A 7704-nucleotide genomic window follows, 5' to 3' on the forward strand; every position below is an offset into this window, starting at 1 on the left:
CTTAAATACCTTATAATAGATTTAAAGGGTTTCATATTATATATTATTAAACTATTATTGAAGTCTGAGTACATTTATAAAGAAAGGATGTGTGTGTGTGTGTGTGTGTGTGTGTGTGTGTGTGTGTGTGTGTGTGTGTGTGTGCGACAGACTTCTTGATATTAAAAGGAAATGAGTCCTGTTCTCGGTTAATTTAGGTAATATTGAAATAGTTATGAATTTTGTTTCCATGTATATGAGATAGAATTTCCCGATGTATATAGAAAAAATGTCAAATAAATCTAGTAAAGTTTTAATTTAAGAATTTAAAACAACCAACCTTGGCAGGGATTGGGACTGCCTGTGCTTAAAACAATAGCCGTGCATTCATCAATGTTACTAGAAAGAACAGAAATGCTGCAGTAAAACTGCTATGCGCACCCAGGTTAGAGCATTACATAATTAATTGGGCTAGTCCTTGAGCAGGTAGTCGCCATTCTAACATGTAATACCCCCCTCCATAATTAGATTGGTTAATAATTATTGATATATGTAGGTTACGCCGCGTGTGCTGCATTCTACCGCTGATAATATGCACTTCCTCAACAAGAGAATAATGTAGATCCGTAAATTCTCACTGAGACTAGTTGAACTTTACAGTATAATTACTTGGTTATAGCGTTTATTGTTTCAGATTACATAATGTTTAAGTATTATTGTAGTCCGTGTAGATTTAAACAAGAAAAGAGCATTTTATGCAACATAGAGGTTAATATTTAAAGGCAATTTATTCTATTCTCGGTTGCAATTTAAGTAATATTAATTTAGTGCCTAATCCATATATAATGTTGTTACGTCTGACAAAGTATTTTGATCCAATTCCACCCAGTCTTTCAAGTGCACAATGTGGTGACTTGAGAGATGTACAATATTATTATAGATACTTTTGTTTTAATATTTGCATCTGATATGATGACTTCCATATAAATGACCATATAAATGATAAGAATAAGATTAAGACGATAAGACTGGTGCTAAACATTGAACAACAACGGACAAGTTTACAACGATTACAAGCGACTCGATATTGAAACCATTTTGAATTTCGTTTTTGTAGAAACTTTCTAACAATGGAATTCATAGATTTAAAAACCTCATGGAAACTTTTATTTTATTAAATGTACTTAATAATATCATCTGTTAATAATTTCCGTCCTGTTCTCACTGATACTGTGTTGGAAGTTAGCCCACGACCACAGGTAGTGGAGGCTACTACCATTACCAACGTCCTGGTGACGTCAAACGAGGACAAACACGTAATTGAATATTTATTTGAATCCCAGCAGTGGAAAACGAATTTAAATGTGCTGATATCACAGGAGATTTGGAAACTAAACCGGAAAATGTACCAAACCTCTTCAGTACCCCATCAAAGCCTAGGGAAAAAAGCCGGGGATCACTATTAGCGGCTAGTGATCTCGCACTAATGTAATTCCACCGTTTCTTTTACAAGGAAAGATTGAAGAACAAACTTTCCGTAGAGACCCTGGAGCAAATGTACATTTTTCCCAAATCTCTGCTATATAGGAGAAGGTTGAGGGAAAAAAAATTGAGCGCTTCGCAGTAAATAACAGGCATTCTTCCTGTGGTTTGGTGACGTTGAATATATATTTCTGACTCAGACTACCCTTAATGTGGAGTTTAATGATAGCTAAAGTAGCCAAAACCCATTGTTGATTAGCAAACTTCTGTTCCACTATGATCTACTAGTGGATGACACTCTTTGGTTGACAAAAAACCTGGCTTTTGTCAAGTTGCGTGAGATAATGTTAACGCTTGTAACTTTTGTATATTTTGATTTAATCCAAATAAGAAAGGACTAACAATAATGCTTTAAAATATAAACATCTAGTACAGCTCTTACAACATTGTCTAGTTGAATGGGATAATAAAGTTACAACGCAGGGTGACCTACGCATGTAAAAGCTTATAAATGACACAATCAATCAGAGTTTACTGGTTGACCTGGAAGAAATCGATTGTCAACCACGCTACTCTTAGTGGAATCAAAACTACACAGCATCGAAAGGGATAGAAAATATAAAACTGGAATCTTTCCTTAAAAAATTTCTGGGCTTTTTATACTTAATACTGACATTTAGGTAATATTTTAATCACTGTCAGGCAATTAAAAGGGAGAGATATCGTTTGTTAAAATGTCTACATATAATTACAAACATAGTTACTTGTCTGGGGGTCAGTTTTAGTGTGTACAGCTTAAGGAATATAATTTTAGAAAAACAATTATTTTTTTCATATTTTTAACCCTATTGATACTTTCCTATGTCGACCATTACCACAACTCCCAAAACTATTTTTTTTCTAAGATAAACTTTCCCAAAAAATTCAAGAACCAGGTTGAGTACTTTAACTATTAACATTGGCTCTGGAATACTGAATGTACACCACTTATAACAAGAAAAAATAAAAAAATACTTTTCAAAGTAAATATCATAAGAGAGAAATGTTATAATAGGTTCTGGAAACAAGCAATGGTGGCGCCAATTTGACAGTTAAATGTGTTTATTATTACACTTGTAAACTCGCAAGTTTTTCTTTTCGTTTGTTGTGTCTACTATACTATACACACTTTCTTGCAGTATAAAAAGCCTAAATTAAGTACGTCTGAGGAAATAGACTTACATTTTGATTGTGATCATTGCAAAACAATCGCGTGTATAACTTCATTGAAGTGTGATATGTTGAGTTTTTAATTTATGCAAATATTTAATCAAATTTATTGCCTCAGCGGTAGTGATAATAATGTACTTGTATCTGAAGTAGTGGCCGGAGTCCGTACAGTAATTACATACAGCAAATATAAAATAAAATAAGTAGGTTATAGTACTTCTGCTACAGGTAAATAAGTCAAAGTCATGAATTGCTACAATATAAACTCAAGGATTAATTGTTTAACACCAAAATTCAGACAACAAATACAGCCATACATACAAGACAACATCTACGTGAATTTTATTCAATGAAAAAATGTGATGTTTTGACTTACCCATTTGCAGAATATTCCAGTCAAAGCGACACAGGTTCAGCCGTGGTGTTCTGGTCATAGGCCGGAAGAAGACTGAATACAAACTCTGCTAACTTTGTACGTTTCATCTTGAAGGAAAATTACTCATGATGCCTCTAAACCAAAAATTTTTCAAAGATATTAGGTTTTAAAATTTTGTTTTCATGGTAACGAGGAATAATTATTGTTGGTTAAGAATATACTATTCGTACGGCGTAAGTTAATTATAGAATTTACAACAACAACATTCTAAACATTTACACCAGAAAAACTTATTTCTCTAGTTTTGTATAGATTTTTACAACAGAATAAGTATAGAACACCTTTACAGAAAGTTGTATTAAACAAATAGGTAATGCCAGTCGCATGCTGGAGTAAAATTAAATAAATAGTTTCATTAATTAGACCATGTTTGTTTTAGCTTTTGCAGATGAACTATAATTTGATCCAACACAGAAAATAGTTATTTGCAAAATGGTAGTGTGGCCAAGCTAAGCGATATACCAACCTGTACAAGCTGGGATTATTGAAAAAATTCACCCTCTTTGGTTCTAATTTTTAACATAATTTGTATATATTAAAATAGTACATTCCTAACACAGTAAAACATAACGAAAAAATGTGTACTCGTTAAGCTAAGCAACATGCTTGCTCAAAAAGTTTGCTGGTTGCATTTAACTCTCGTTTATTATTGGTAAAATATTTAAACAATCTGCCGGAAAATATGTCTTGAAGTAAATTTCCATTGGATCTATTATAATGTTACATATTAAATAACCTATTTAAACAGGAATTGGGACTGGCTGTGGTTAAAATAGTTGCCGTTCATAACCACTGATACTATAACCAACAGCAATAGCTGCAATGACACTGTTATGCGCACTCAGGTTAGGGCATTATATGTGCTCTGGCCAGTATTTTCAGGTCGTATATCTCTTATTAGGTTGGAGGATTGGGATATATCGGTATACGTTACCTGTGGTGCAACCTACCGCAGACAATATGTATGAGAATAACGCCGATCCGTGAATTCTCACTGAGACTGATTGAAATTTGAAGTGTAAATATTATATAACTGCGTTTTGGGTTTTCAGATTATATATTTATTAATTATTATTATCACACATACTCTTTAAAATTTTTATGATAATTCCTCTCTACATAAACGAGATTAAGTTATATGATTGTGCATATTCAACCGTGGAATTTAGTTGAGCGCCATTGGAGTTTATGAATGAATTACCCTGAAATAAGTAGCCTGAAAAATTTCGTTTATGTTTTCTGAGGTGATGTTAAGTTTAATTTTCTGCATAATCTATCTATATGACCGCATGCCGATCGTAAATGAGTTATATGATTAAAACTTAGCGAAGCCTATAACAACAACACGTGGATTAGCTCACTCTTACCTTGCATGTATAAAACAACAAATGAAATGGATATGGTCCATGTAATAACACGTGAATAGTGAAACATGTAAATTTAGGAATGTTTTATGAGAATTCACTAGCAACCATGCTCGACTAACTTATCTCGTAGTTGTGTTCATAGATTATAATAATTCTAATGTAATATATACAAATAAGTAAGTTATGTTTCAATTGGTATATATGCTGAATTTTAGAATTGATAGGAAAGGGTAAATTTCAGTCAATTTCTACCGGAAAACAATTAAAACCAATGGCAAGGTATTCTGAAAATCATAAAAAATTCTACAGAGTTTGACGTTAATATGGATCGAAAAAATACCAACATATCGTGACCTGATGAAAACTGCAGTAAATTATAATGTTAAGAAAAAAGGGCAAGCTCATTAATTACGTTAAAGACAAATATACCAGTTGGATTTTAAGAAAATTGAATAATTTCCAAGCGTTGCTGGATATTCAATTTTTCGTCAATACTATTTACATATTTTATGTCAGCTGTGCCACAGATTTAATTGAAACATTTTACACCAGCTGGCCTTATTAAATGTTATGTGTTATGTTTATATAAAATTTTCTTATTAATAACGTGTTTCTAACATAATAATTTTGTTATTTCTTGCAAATCAAGAAACAGTGTATAAAAATTTTGCAGTAACCTACCTTTATTTCAAAGAAGTATATAATTCAGTCTGCTCTAGGTTGAATCATTGTTTTATTTAACAAAGCATACAGGCGTCTACTGTATAAAAACCAATTTTTAAAATTTTTACTTGTTATCGTAGTGGCTTGATATAACGTGGACTTATATGTGCATTTCTGTTTCCCATTGAGAGGTTACAACAGTTCAAAAGGTAGTGAAAGTTAACCCCACTCGTCAACTGAAATCTGAAATTCTCACTAAATCTTCAAATCCGAGTGTCTGCAATAAGAACCTGAAGGTCCGCTTGGTACCTCTCCAAATGGTAAATCAAAATATGTTATTTGTTTTCCTGGATTGTAGCCCTTGTTGTGTATATATAATTTTATGTTTATTATTTTTAAAATTAGCACAATTTACAGAAACTATCATTAGTCTACAAAATAATAAAACAAATTACCTGTTGGTTTTTATAAAATATTTATAAATTCGATATTTGTATCAGATACAATGTACATTGACACTTATAACATTTATAATTTCAGAAGTTTCCAAAGTGGTTTCATTACCAAACTGATAACATGCAATCATAAATTTTTAAATCTTTAGTGTTTCATCTAAAGTGATAACCATGTATGTAGACTTGTTATGAGGGTATTAATTTACCTCATACCTCATTAAGTTAGGGCGAGGCAAGGTTTCAGGTTGGAAGTGGCACTACTTTTTTTTAGATATTTTCAGAATAATTTGCTTGTAGTTCTGTTAAAAATTAAATCTGTTATGCGTGAGAATAGGGTATATGTGTAATTTACTTTAACGCGAGTAAGACCTCACCACAAAAATATAATTAGGTACTTTGGGATTATACCGACCACACCCAGACATGAATCGTTATTTCATATTTCGTTTCTACTGATTACTAGATTAGCGTAGAACAATATTTCGTCCATATAAAACAGGAATTGTCTTATCGCAAACCCCTCCCCATCCTCAGACAGAGGTCAAAGTCGAGCGTCTAGTAGATAACGTGATTGCAGAGTCTCGCCGCCCGTTCAGCTGGTGCATCGCTTTGTTGTACTTCCGTGTTTTACCTCTACATTTCTCCAAACACAAAATTTCAACAAAAACAAACATTTACCAAACTAAACTCTTTATTAAAAAAACACTAAAAACTTGTTTTTATTCTTGATCACATTCCGCCACCCAAAATGCGAGTGCCTCCGGCCATCAGCGCGGGCATTGACAGCACCTTCGGTGCTGCCCCGCGCTGATGTCGACGAAAGAAAAAACATCCCTCGAGATAGTACCTATCAGTAAAATATCAAATTCTAGAGGGGCTAATCAGAAATATAAATTGAATTGTAATGGAAAGGCAATTATGTACCGTGCAAATCACGTGATGCCGCGCGGCCTGCCGTAATCAGGATTCTCGAGAAAGATAAGATAACAGCGATCACAATACCTGGAAATGCTTGTAAGTTTGTAATTTTGTAATTGAAGAGTTGTTTTTTCGTTCTATCATGTTTGTTTCTATAAATTTCTATTTTTGTGTTCTTCATACTAGTGTGGTCGGTATAATCCCAAAGTACCTATAATTAATTACCTTAAAGTCGAAAAGACATTCATAACTTCATGCACGGCTAATATAAGTGATGAATAAAACGCGTTTCATTCTTTAGCAAAATTAAACAAAGATATTTATAATGTTATTGCAGTCAAGTCAGATAATCATCAATATTGTTCTTTAGAACTCGTAATAGAATATGTATAAAAAGAAAGGAAAAAATGCACTACAAGGAAGTAATGTTAAGAGAAACTAAATGACTTAGATCTCATAACAACTCAACTCTATAATCACAGTTTACTATAGGAAATAACAACTAATTGCAAGTAATGCGCTTTGCAGATTTGTATGGTTATAATATTGCATCCATAGTAATATCGTTAGGAATTTATAACTAATTGAATAGTAACAGAGAATCAGTTGATTTCTCCCTGCAAACTAACTGTAGGTGACATTTTAGCTAGGCTTAATATATCATATGTCTCTACATCGGTCACAGCAGCCAGAGATTATCATCAAGTTATCAATTGTTTATATAATGATCACGTTCAAGTACAGACACTATTCGATCCAACCATCGAAGATCTTTTCTAAGATTCTACAAAACAATTTTGTGATTTGTTCTCTGATTTTAACTGAGTAAAATGCCTGATTACCAAACGAATTATTAAGTGAGATTATATTTAGATGATCCCGTACGTTTGGAATAAATTACATTCAAATAATGAAATAATTTATAATTACCAATAATTTTAATACAGCCTCACAAAAGTTCCTCTAACCAACAAACGTTTCGATTTATAATGTTGTTCGGTTCAAAAGTTGCATTGCTTGTTATCGCCTCTGAAGTAACGCGTCTAATGCGTCGTGTGTAGAACCAACTGGATCTTCTCACTACAAATATTTATAAAAAAACTAAACTTGTAATTTATGTGAGAACTATTTCATTACCTCAAAACATATTAATTAAATTTAAATAAAACAATAACTTGGGCAAGTTCAAAAAGAG

This window comes from Homalodisca vitripennis, unplaced genomic scaffold (genome assembly GCF_021130785.1).
Source record: "Homalodisca vitripennis isolate AUS2020 unplaced genomic scaffold, UT_GWSS_2.1 ScUCBcl_145;HRSCAF=1380, whole genome shotgun sequence".
Taxonomy (NCBI): Eukaryota; Metazoa; Arthropoda; class Insecta; order Hemiptera; family Cicadellidae; genus Homalodisca; species Homalodisca vitripennis.